The 12,916-nt window shown below is 42.8% G+C and overlaps 1 long non-coding RNA gene across 1 annotated transcript; it reads left to right on the top strand.

Moving 5' to 3' along the window:
- Nucleotides 1–1,306: 1,306 nt before the first annotated feature.
- LOC307026916 lies at nt 1,307–9,715 on the top strand. The gene is made up of 3 exons (XR_013804476.1): nt 1,307–2,573; nt 8,779–8,965; nt 9,119–9,715. It is a non-coding gene; the product is annotated as an uncharacterized lncRNA (long non-coding RNA).
- The last annotated feature ends 3,201 nt before the right edge of the window (nt 9,716–12,916 follow it).

Raw genomic sequence — 12,916 nt, 5'->3', positions numbered from 1 at the left:
TTTCATTTTGACAATATAATACATGTTTAAAATGCCATTACTAAGATTCATAATGTGGAATAACCTCAGCTATGTATCTAATATATTATATATAATGTGGAACTAACCCACCAAAATACATGATTGGTCCCATCTCACCGTGTTCAAATCACATATCAAAACTCCACTCTTCATAACTGCTCTATTGTCAATAAAGTTGTGTTTTATGTATTTAAAGTGGGTTGCTTTAATGATGTCTTGTGAATTTTGACTCTTTAAAGTGTTGAGTATGTTAAAACGCTATACAAATAATATGTATTATTTGACAAAATACACTGACAAATAAGCAATTTACACAGAATACTCTATTGCCCTTTTTCCTCGACCTTTTCTTATAGCCAAGACCCCTGTACTCCAGGATGTATCGGACCGTCCCTGTCCTGGACAGGTTCTTTAATGACCAGGACACACGGCCAGATTTTCGGCTGAGCAGGGAGTCCCTGAACGCGCTGCTGGACCTTCTGGGTCAGGAACGGAGACACGGATGGGGTGCCACCATCGAGACCCTGGTGTTCCTCTTCTGGCTGGCATGTGGGACATCCTACAGGGTGGCCTCCAGAGCGTTTGGGATGCCTCGATCCACTGTTCACCGGATTGTCTACAGGGTCACTGAGGAGGTGGTGGCCATTCGCCACCAGGTTATCCACCTCTCCAGGACAGCAGAAGACCCTGGAGGCTGTGTCGCGTGGGTTCGCAGGGCTGGCCAGACACAGGGCCTTCAGAAAAGCTGCTGGAGCAATTGACGGTTGTCATGTTCGCATCGTGCCACCAAGCGGCCCTGATGGTAACTGTTATAGAAATAGGAAGCTTTTTCCTTCTATAATTCTGCAGGCAGTTTGTGACCATCAGGGTCGCGTCATTGACACGTACGTGGGCTGGCCTGGGTCGGTCCACGACTGTTGAGTGCTCTGCCACAGTCCACTGTACCGGCGGGCACTCTACCCTCCTCCAGGGCAGTACATCCTCGCAGACTGGGGGTACCCCTCCCCCCAACATCCACTCCCCCCCATCACTCCGTACAGATAGCCGCTGCAAGGTGTGGGACCCCAGCGCTTTAACAGCTGTCACTCCCGGGCACGCTCTATCATCGAGCGTGCCTTCGGGATGATGAAGACCCGCTTTCGGAGCATCTTCCTCAAAGCGTTGTTGTGTTTTATGCTGTTGTGTTTATGCTGTTGTGTTATATATATATGTACACTGAACAAAAATATAAATGCAACACTTTTGTTTTTGCTCCCATTTTTCATGAGATGAACTCAAAGATCTAAAACATTTTCTATATACACAAAATAACCATTTCTCTCAAATATTGTTCACAAATCTGAAAAGATCTGTGATAGTAAGCACTTCTCCTTTGCCGAGATAATCCATCCCACCTCACAGGTGTGGCATATCAAGATGCTGATTAGACAGCATGATTATTGCACAGGTGTGCCTTAGGCTGGCCACAATAAAAGGCCACTCTGAAACGTCTAGTTTTGCTTTATTGGGGGGTTCTGGGGCGGTTCGAAAACCAGTCAGTATCTGGTGTGACCACTGTCTCGGTTGGGACGGTTGACGCCATTTTCTGAAAAAAATTAACTCGTCACAAGCGCGCAATGCATCCTGTTTGCATGATTCCTGGGATATGCTAGGCCGTGGAGGATACATCAGATGTATCCTTCAAATTGGGGAAAGTAGGCCGCATTTGTGGGTTATGGCCATAGACTGTATATATAATGATAATGATAATAATTATGGCTAGAAAGGATCCGTCTTGTGTAAAACTCGCGAGAGTTTGCAAGTCACGTGGCTGAATGTTTACGTTTGGCAGGCAGCCTTTCAGTTACCATCGTTAACTAACATCAGTGGGCCACAGCAAATTATGGTGAGAAGCTAAACTATTTATTAATTATGTCAATTACAGGGAGTGTGATTGTTAAAATAGGGTGTTAGCTGGTCACCGGTCTTGCTGTTAAAAGAAAAATGACAACATTGTAGATCACCAACACTATGTTTATTTTTTATTCACTTGCAAGTCAACGTTGTCACAGTAAAAGTCCCAAGATAGCTCCTGGTGCAATAAAATGTTCCCTTTCAGTGTTTTACTACTATGTCTGATGTTTCTCTATTAATATTGCTGCTGCATTAATGTGTATGTTGCATGTTACTGCTGTGTTAGCCATAACCGCATTTGTGGGCCGTGTCACTCATGCCCCTTTCACACCAACGCGTTTTCAGCTCCAGCTCGGAGCTGGAGCCTGAAAAGTACAGTTTTTTCCTGTTCACACAGCGGCGGCGCCGCCTCTTAGCTCCGGAACCCGGTTCACTTCCAGCTCCAAAAAAATGCCGGTCGAGAGCAGGGGTCGGCAACCCCGCTGGCACGCGTGCCAGCATTGGCACGCGGGACCGTAACCAGTGGCACACTAGGAATAAGTGGAATAAGTGTGCAATAATATTTGAATTGTATTTTCAGATCCTGAACGAGACCGCTGCCAGAGCGCGTCGAGAAGGGAGCCATGCACGCAACGCAGCCCCGCTCTCTTTAACTCCAGGTGACTTTCTGCCGCTTTCCTCCGTGGTGCAGTGCTGATCGTTTCACCAGAGAGGAAAGCACTTCACTAATTGCAATACCCATAAGGAGCTGTACAAATGCCGCAGTTTTTACGTGGCTGTGTCTTTAGTTGAAAGCCCAGTGGCGATCTGCTCATCGAAACAATATGCTACAAAGGGGCGGACTGGCCATCTGTGTGTTGAACTTTCCTGTCGGCTCCCAGATCGTAGTCGAGGAGGGCAGAAGCAACAAGCTTCAGGTTCAATAACCCACTTTAGCTTAAATGACTGGAGAGAGGCGAGCACTTCTTGGGAGGCCGTTGCATTTATTTAGCTGTTCTTTTGTTTCACAAAATACATCACAGACCTCTGTTTTTCTGCTGCTTCGTTTCACTTCCAGAAACATACACACGTTCCCTCACTGTCGCTCTGCCTTCCACACACACACATGCACAAGCCACACCCCTCTCTCTCTCTCTCTCTCTCTCTCTCTCTCTCTCTCTTAAAGGGACAGCGATCTCATCTCACTCTGCATGACCCTAATAATCATAACATGTGTGTTCTGGAGAACCACAGAATGGACGATTGTCCTGATTATTATGCCGTTTAAATCGATTATTTAAATGTGGTAAATGTGTAAGTTTCGTTGACAGTTCCAAACACTGCTTCCCCGCAGCGAGGCTCCCCCTGCCCTCCGGCTGATAGTTCACGAGCGTCAAGCTCCTCAACCCCCTCCCCCCCCCCCGTTGATAATTCTCGATCGTCTGTTTATTTGTACCTTACTTTGACCATCCGTTCACTGTTATTGATCATTGTGGAAAGAGGCAGACGTTTTGTTTTGTATTATAGCAGCTATCGGATGGAATCAATACATGGGCTGCACAGGTTGTCGTGTCCGACTATCACAAGTAGAATCATAATAAAGATACGCAGGTAAAATGTGCCTGTAGAAAACGGTTTATGCCACAATAGGATAGCAATAGCAAGTAGTCAGTTTAGCTTCGGTTGCCATGCTAACATCACCCATTTTATACCAGAGACACTTTCATAACAGCGTTGTGATGCCAAACAGCGTCAATTCAGACTGACACCCACTCACTTAAGGGGAACTGGGGATATGTATCAGCTGCTTGTGTGACAGTCAGACAGAGAATACTTTAGAGCGGCCGCTGCAGTGTGAGCTAACCGGGAGCTAACGGGAGAATAAACTCCCGTGGAAGAGCAGTCAGCACTGCAGCGGTCGGTAAATGCCGCTGAAACACATTAATAAACAATGAACCACGGCACTCTGGAGAAAAGCATAAGGTTGGAGAAGTCGTTATTTAATTTTATCTGGCTTCGTACGATTAAAAGAAACACGATCATCGACCCGACGCAGTCCCCCATTGTTGTTGTTGTTGTTGTTGTTGTTGTGAGCGCCGTAACGCCGCTGGGGAGCAAATCAGCGATTTAAACAGTGACGTCATGACGCTGCAGCGGCTGCCCCAATGAGGCTGTAAACAGAGCGGGAGCAGAAAAGGGAAACCGGAGCTGAACCAGAAAAGCTCTAGCTCGGAGCTAAAAAGGGAAAAGCGCTGGTGTGAAAGCTGCATCATAGGTCTAAACACTAGATGGCTCAAGGGGGAGTCGCCAGCGTAGCTCATCGGCCGCAATCTTGCCACAGTCAACGACTACTGCTACAGCTGTTGTAAGGTGAGTGATCTGCACACAAATACTCTTAACTCGCTGAAATCTTGACTGATTTACAAACGGTTTGGTTTATTACAAACGTTATTAGCATGGCTATGATACAGGAGACAACAAGACATGTTGAAAAAAAAAGTCCCCGGCCGGAAGTCCCCGGAGTTGGGGCTGGCTTCTACTGAAGCCTTCCGAGTAAATCGCCAGAACGTCGACACCTCATATCGCTCCGATGTTTTTTTTCTTTTGTGTTGCCATAAGTTAGTCTCTCTCCGTTGGCGCTGGGCTAATGCTAATGCTAATGCTAGAGGGAAATAAAATGGCGGCTTCACAAAACCTTTTGGGAGTTTTACAGCGCGTTGTTTGCAATCCGCCCAGCCAATCAGAAATGGGGACCTTTTTCTCCCCCGAAAGTACCTGCTCTCTAGCAGGGACTGAAAAGGGGGTGAAAAGGTTCTCATGAACTAAATTGTAGTTCTGGATTTTTTTGGTGTGAACCTTTATATATACAGTATATGGTGTGAACGCACATTTTCGGAACTATATCGGAACTATACTGGGAAAAGTACTCCGGTGTGAAAGCGCCTATTGCTCATTTTCAGCTGTTGTCCCCGGCCAGATGATAATAGACACCCTTAAAATCACAATATATCAACAGCATTTGTTATTAAAAAAGGACGAACAACAAGTAGATACAGGCGAAAGGAAAAAAGAGAACAATAAAATGCAAACAACACACATTACTACATACATGTCACATATAGCACATCACAATCACATGACAGAAACGAAGGGCAACATCCATGATCACACAACATATAACACACACGCCATATCCAACACAGACTAGTGTGTGCAGTGTTTCAACATGGTTAATGGTTTCCAAAATGAGGAGAATTGTTGGTGTCTGATAATAGATTTAATCCACATAAAAGCGAGTCTCATTTTGACTTAAATGTAATAATGAAACAACCCTTTTGATTTGATTACTTAGAATTGACCAACATACAGCGAGCATGTCCCCACAGACTGCTTTTCCAAATGTGAGAGTTTCTCAACGTGGAGGTCCTTTGAGGTCAGATGGGTTTCAGATGACTTTTAGACCTCCAGCCTGCTCTGAAGAAAGTAGGTTAGAAGTTAAAGGCTGCAAAGGAAAACCCAGTGGGAGTGGGGGGCGGGCTGCAAGGACAATGTGCAGTATTGCGTAAAACTCTCCTTGCAGAATATCTCTTGGGTGTTTGGTTGCAACAGAAAATGATCTTGGCCTCACGGTATCACTGTGACCTCTGACCCCTCAGGTTATGAGTTGAGCGACTGTCAGTGTTAACTTAGCGATGAGTTCCAGATATACTCCAGCTTCCTTGTTTCTTATCTATTACCGGATCCAAGTTCCTTTTCTGCAAACATAGTTCCTTTATTCCCTCAAATCCTATCATCCCTCATAACCTGCAGGTTATGAGTCATGATGATGATGATGACTCATGTTTGAACACTACCGAAGAAGTACTCTACGCAGGATGGAAACTATTGGATGTTTTTCGTTTTAAATCACATAAAAAACGGATTAAACTGTGATTTTTTTTAATAGTTGAATGCTTCTGCTGCACACTTCATGCACATTTTATACATTTACTATAATTGCAGATACATCAATCAATCAATCAATCAATCAATCAATCAATAAATCAATGTTTATTTATGTAGCCCAATATCACAAATGTTACATTTGTCTCAGTGGACTTCACAGTTTGTACAGAATTTCAGTATGACAATACGACACCCTCTGTCCTTAGACCCTCACATCGTACAAGGAAACACTTCCAGAGAAAACCCACAGTTTAAAGGGGAACACGGGAGAAACCTCAGGGAGAGCAACAGAGGAGGGATCCCTCTCCCAGGACGGACAGACGTGCAATAGATTCCGTGTGTAAATCGAAAAGATAATACATTTACAACATAGGTAGACCAAATGTTTGGAAATGCATGTGTCTGTAATAAGAAGATGAATCCACGAGGATGTCAACAGTCTTGTGGGAGCCATCAGGGAAGTAGTATGATGAGAGTCAGGCAGGACCGCAGAGACCGGTTCAGCCACGACTCAGGATCCCGGCGTAGATAGACACCAAAAATAAATGTTGGGGAAGCTGGGTTATTAGGAACATGAGATTACACAGGTACAGACAGAGAGAAGGAAGAAGTAAGGTGTCCCCCGACAGCCTAAGCCTATAACTAACGTGTATACGTACATGCACTCCCTTAGGATAGGTTGAGGGATAAGGGATAATGTGAATTATAATGTGACTGATAACTCATCTCTTTCGACTCCACTTCGAGCGATAGAACTATTAACAAAGCACTTGTATACTAATAAAGGACTGGCTTATCTAAAGCCAGTTGAGTAGCACTTGAAATGTGTTAGCTCTATGAAACCTGATGTACTTATATGATTCTGTTTTCCTCAAGTTTGTATTTTGTTGGTCGAATGCACTTATTGTAAGTTGCTTTGGATAAAAGCGTCAGCTAAATGCAATGTAATAAACTTTAAACCAATAAAATGCTGTGTAACGTCCATAGCTGTTCCTCTGTGCCTCTTTTTGTCTGTATATACACTTAAACAAAAATGTTTTCCTGCCTTTTACATTGTTTTTTAACGTTGCATATGAGCTTCCAGCTGCTGTTGAAACTCAGTTTTCTCGATAGCACCTCAGAACAGCTCTGATATCTATATATTTGTAGTGTTTATAATTCTAGGGGAGTCTTGTGCTGGTTATCTTGTGTTTGTTGAGCCTCTCCCTTTTCCTCATTTCTTTTAGATAGATCCGTGAGACTGTTTAGCAGACATGTGCACAGATAGATCTCAAAGGGGGCTTGAGCACCTGCCCTTTTGCCCTCTTTTGAGAATTTGTATTAAAAGATCAATGAAATGTTCTAACATAAAGCAAAATAAGAACCCAAAGCCTGTGTCCAATACACAAACAACTGTCACAAAAGTATTTACTCCAGGAATAGATTTATGTAAAAGTAACAAACATCTACGTCGTGCCCTTCTTTTAATTTGGCCCTGTTGAATTTCATTTTCTAATTGTGTGTATTATTTGGGCCTCGGAGACCCTGACACCTTTTCATGCTTCTGTTTCTGTAATATTTATTGAATCCTCCCTTAAAAATGTAGTCAGACAATACATTTAATTTATTTTTGCAACAGCTTTTGAAGCCTTTCCTGTTCAGTTTGCTAATTTTGGCAGAACTCTATATGTTACTTCTGTTGTCCTCTCGACAAAAGTAAAGACAGTTACATGTCAGAGATTGTCTGACAGGTTACAGGTGCTCTTCAGGTTTTCCCAGTACCTCGTAACAGATGCATGAGGCAGATGTCAGCATGTGTCTGTTTGCTCATAAACAACATCCCTTTCTCCCTAACTTTGCGGTTTCACATGGAAAAATAAATCAACACAAGTCTTAATATCAGTTCATGAACCTTAATGAATGTCAAATCCTACACATTTTTCTTCTGTCCTTTTACTTTTTGTCCACTAGAGGGTGTTATGTAAACACTAATAGAAGCCAGAAGAGGTTCTTTACGTGGATTTGATGACAATTGCAGATTTAGAGTAGCTGAAATAAATGAAGGCTATTCAAGCAACCTGAGGACTCACGGTTGCAGTCACTGTAAATTATATTTACTCATGTAATGTACTTAAATACAATTTTGAGGTACTTGTACTTTACATGAGTATCTATATTTTCTGCTATTTCATCTTTGGACTCCGGGGAAATATTGTCCTTTTTACTCCACCTCACTTATTTGATAACTTACTTTGCAGTTATTAATAAAAATATTCCAACAAAATATAATCAACTCATAAATGACTCATAGATTAAAGACTTTAACAACTGCAAAGCAAACATTAATTGATACTTTACTTTTGGTGTATTTTTAAGGAAATTAATGTGATGGGAGCCAGCTCTTAAAAGGCTTGTTAGATCACTTTGTAGGCAGCATACAAAGGCAGCTTTAAAAAAAAAAAAACGTTGTGGGCGAGAGGGCGCCTAACATCATGACATGCGCTGTAGAAAGTCCTCCAGATGTAGAACGGCTTCAATCACCCTGACCGAGAGAGGAGCACACAGGAAGGTCGGCATAACACACACACTTTGGCAGGTATATGTGTGTTCAAGCACCCACAGTGAGGTCAAGGCAAAAGGAATGCAAACATCCACACACACACACACACACACACACACACACACACACACACACACACACACACACACACACACACTTGATCCTCAGCGTCACCCCCGTGCTGTGTCACAAAATTCACCCAGATTCCTCCTGGCTTTGAGGAATGCATGTTTATTTTGTCTGTCTTTCCACTGAGGTCCCCCCCCCCCCCCCCCCCCAGCCTTTCAAGTTTAATCCCTGCTGCTTTATATGTGTCTTATATATGTGTTAGTACATTAATAAGAGAGGCAATCACAGGGTTTATCTGTAATACATCTATTGTTGTTGTGTGACGTGTGCAGGTTTGTCAGGTGAGGCGTTGACAGCAGGTGCCGCTGCCCAGTCTACGTCCTGAAGCAGACAGACATCCCACATTCTCATCATACCACTCAGCAGGTTTTCAGCAACATCCTGAGCCGAGTGTCATCACATCCATCAGTTCAAACTCTCAATCAGAGGCAGTGAAAGTGAGGCGCTGCAGGTTGTGAGGTTTGTGTTGCGTTCATGTGCAGAAAGCTCCTCTCATGTGTTCGTCTGCAGGGCTCCAGACCTGAGGGCTCCACAGGTGGATCCACCAGGAGCTTCCTCTGACAGCTGAGGCAAAAACAAAGCTGAGACAATATCCGTGTTGTGTTTCAACAGAGCTGGAGCTTGGAGAAACAGCAGGGAGGAGATGAAGGCCTTCAGAGAATCAGAGCTGTGGGCCAGAGAAACGCAGAAAGAGAGAGAAGAATAAGAAGATACATCTAAATGTGGGATCTGATTTTCTTTTGTCGGCCTGCCCTGATTCAAGCATCTTTTAGTCCAATAATGGCCACAGTGTCATGTAGTCCTGATATGATTAAAAAAACACAACACATTAGGCCTATTTTAAGGCTTTCAATTTTTTTTTTTTAAATATGCAGTGTTCCTTTTAAATACCTGAAAACAGACACTCTTATCAAAACTCCTATACAGATATGGAGACTGTACCATTTAAAAATCTCAATATCTTAAGAATATATTTGTATCTTTCTGTAAACATTTAGAGGAATGTCTGGTCATTAATTTAAAGGGGACATTTAGACCCATTTTATGTTCACACTTGTGTTTTGGGATTCCACAAGAAGATGCTCCAATGTTCAAAAATCACATTATTCTGTCTGTCTGAATAAACCTGTGTTCACCCTCGGTCTGAGACTCTCCATTTGAGTGCCTGTCTCTTTAAGATCCACTTCCAAAATAAACAGTCTGGGCTTATTAGATTTACATTTTTTTTTGTGCATACAGCAAACGCCCTTATGTAGTGCCTGCACACACACGCAAATCTGCATGTCTGTGTGTTCTGTATAAATGCATATCAATGTCAGGACTCTGTGTGCTCTTACATCCACGAGAACAGACGCACAGGGAACACAGCAACAGATGCTCTAAAGGCAAACAATTCTTTCAATTGGGTTATTCTCTCTTTACCTACGTTCATTTCTTTCCTCATTGCTCTGATCACTCCTTTTTAAACTATTTGCTACTCCTGAGTTCATTAAAAGATGGTATCTATTATTATACCTCGTAACATCTTAAATACCTTTAATCGTTGGTATTTTCAATGTTGATTCTTTATTACTTTCTCACTTTTAATTGACTTTGTGTCTGTAATGTGCCGTATAAATAAACGTACCTTACCTCATCGTACTTTAACTCCATGTTAGTTTACCTGATAACTTAAGGTATCATTGTTTCTTTAAGATTCACAAATGAGACTGATTTCATTGAGATATGAATCAAATCAAATCAAGTTATATTTATATAGCACATTTTTAAAACGATTTTTGGTCGAGCCAAAGTGCTGTACATATAATAATTACCTTACAGTAAGGACACTATACAGTAAATACAACAGCACAGTTTGTGCAGAATATCAGTATGATAATACGACAACCTCTGTCCTTAGACCCTCACATCGTACAAGGAAACACTTCCAGAGAAAACCCACAGTTTAAAGGGGAACATGGGAGAAACCTCAGGGAGAGCAACAGAGGAGGGATCCCTCTCCCAGGACGGACAGATGTGCAATAGAAGCCGTGTGTAAATTGAAAAGATAATACATTTCACAACATAGGTAGACCAAATGTTTGGAAATGCATGTGTCTATAATAAGAAGATGAATCCACGAGGATGTCAACAATCCTGTGGGAGCCATCAGGGAAGCAGTATGACGAGAGTCAGGCAGGACCGCAGAGACAGGTTCAGCCACGACTCAAAGTCCACGACTTAATCCAGAACTCAGGATAGAGGATCCAGGGCACAGGACCACAGCAAGAGGATCAGCCTCGACTCCGGATCCCGGCGTGGATATAGATACAAAAGAAAAAGAACATTTGGGGGAGGCTCGGTTAATCGGAACATGCAAATACACAGACAGGCACGCGCAGGGAGCAAGGTCCCCGCTGGGGCCTTAGTTGGAATTGGTGAGAGATAAGGAGGTACCCTGTGACTACGGCATAACACTCCCCGGCCTTGGATAAGGACCCCTCTGCAAACCTGTTTCCCTCCAATGAAACCTCGTGAGGTCATGGAGGGAAAAGGTTTTGGATAAAGAAAAAATAGAAATAGTAGTTTCACCTTAGTTTTAAATATAAGATCCAAGTTTTAGGATTTAAGTGAAAGAGCAAGAACCAAAATGTAGGTGAAGAGGCACATCGTATCTGCGTCAAAGCACTCTCATTAGGTTATTTAATCAACTATAAGCTTTATCAAAAGGAAGGTCTTAAGCGTACTCTTTAAACGGACAGGCTGTCGGCCGCCCGAACACAAACTGGAAGCTGATTCCACAAAAGTGGAGTTTTATAAGAAAAGGCTAGAAGGCCAGAGAGAAGAAGTGTGTCTTACGTGTTAGAGCCTAGGGCACACTGCTGCGAATGCTCGGTGCCCTCTGGTTTTGAGCCTGGTCTTGGGCACTACCAGCAGCAGCTGGTCAGCCGACCTTAAGGCTCTGGCTGGGGTGTAGCGCTGGAGGAGTTTGGCTACATCTCATGTTGGATTTATTTTCTTGCAGATTAGCAGCATGAGTGTTTTGCACCTTAGTTTCATAAATGCAATTACTTATTATTAGTTTGTTTAAGAAATAATGGGGTGTGAATGGTTGAATGATGACTTGTGGTGAATTGTAAATTGAAAAGCTTTAAGTTGTAAAGGCAGGATAAAGCACCATTTAAATCGATCCATTTACCATTTACAAATTGAAAAAGATTTCAACTACATTCACACCTCGCTTGTTTTTCTTTTGCAGAGCCTCGTCTCCACCAAACCCCGTGAAGTATGTAACACACACTGCCAAAACTAACAGAGAGCTGGATGTATGGGAGGGTGACCTCATGATAGGAGAACAAAGCATGTTTGACATACTGGCCGTTTCTCAATCTCGAGGAAACTGGCTTCCAAGCCAATATTTCAAGGATGCTACGTCATCGAGTGCCGCCGAAGGACTGTTCCAATCTCCAGCATACTTGGAATTCCACCGAGGCCACGTCCTTGGTTTGGGGGTAATTTCGAGGCTGCACATTGGTAGACTTCGCGTCATTCAAATCCCCAGAATGCTTTGCGCACAGACCAATTTCAAAAACCCTTGCGGAGAATGGCTCAACCGACGCAGCACAGCACACATTTAAATGTAAGTATGTAGTGGCGTAGAACATGTGTTGGTAAATATGTTACTTTGTTAGATTTGTTTGTTATCACCAAAAATGTGTTCCGTGAAAGTAGAGCAAGTTCATAATTAGATAGACATCGTGAGGTATTTATTTGCGGTACAGTTTATGTTGAAACCGTTAGAGAGAGTGGCACACTTGTTAGCCTGTTCCATTCTTCGTTTTCCGAAGCCGTGGCTTGGAAGTATACTTGCTTCATTTCTGAGGGAAGTGACTTGGAAGTACGCGACTACCAAGCCAGCATCCTCGAGATTGAGAAACGGCCGGTTTCAGCGTTAGAGTTCTTTTAGTTTATTGTTTTGTGTTTATTCTTGTAACCTTGCATTTTATTCTGGTATTGACGCTACCCTCTCTTTTCAGGTGTCTACACTTCCTGTCTTTGTGTGTCACCTGCCAGCTTGATTGTGGTCTCCTGTTCATGATTGTTTTCACCTGTGCCCCATTATATTGTGTGTATATATAGTCCTTCTCTCCTTTTGTCTTTAGTCGGTTCGTCTCGTCTAAACACCAAGTCCATGTCTGTATTTCCTCGTGTACTATTGAGCAACCTAGTCGAACCTAGAGAACTTTTGAGTGTCCTAGTTGATCCCATTTTTTACTTAAGTCTTTTGTAAAATAAAATATATTTTTTGAAGTCAAAACCGAATCGTGCATCTGAGTTCCTGTGAGTCCTTCGTGTCAAAGACGACATGAAATAAGAGGAGAATGTTTTTGGGCTAAATGTCTCAAAGCGAGGCCACAGAAGTTATTTTAT

The sequence above is a fragment of the Notothenia rossii genome, assembly GCF_949606895.1.
Source record: "Notothenia rossii genome assembly, contig: scaffold_224, whole genome shotgun sequence".
Lineage (NCBI taxonomy): Eukaryota > Metazoa > Chordata > Actinopteri > Perciformes > Nototheniidae > Notothenia > Notothenia rossii.
This window is presented reverse-complemented; position numbering and strand designations above follow the sequence as displayed.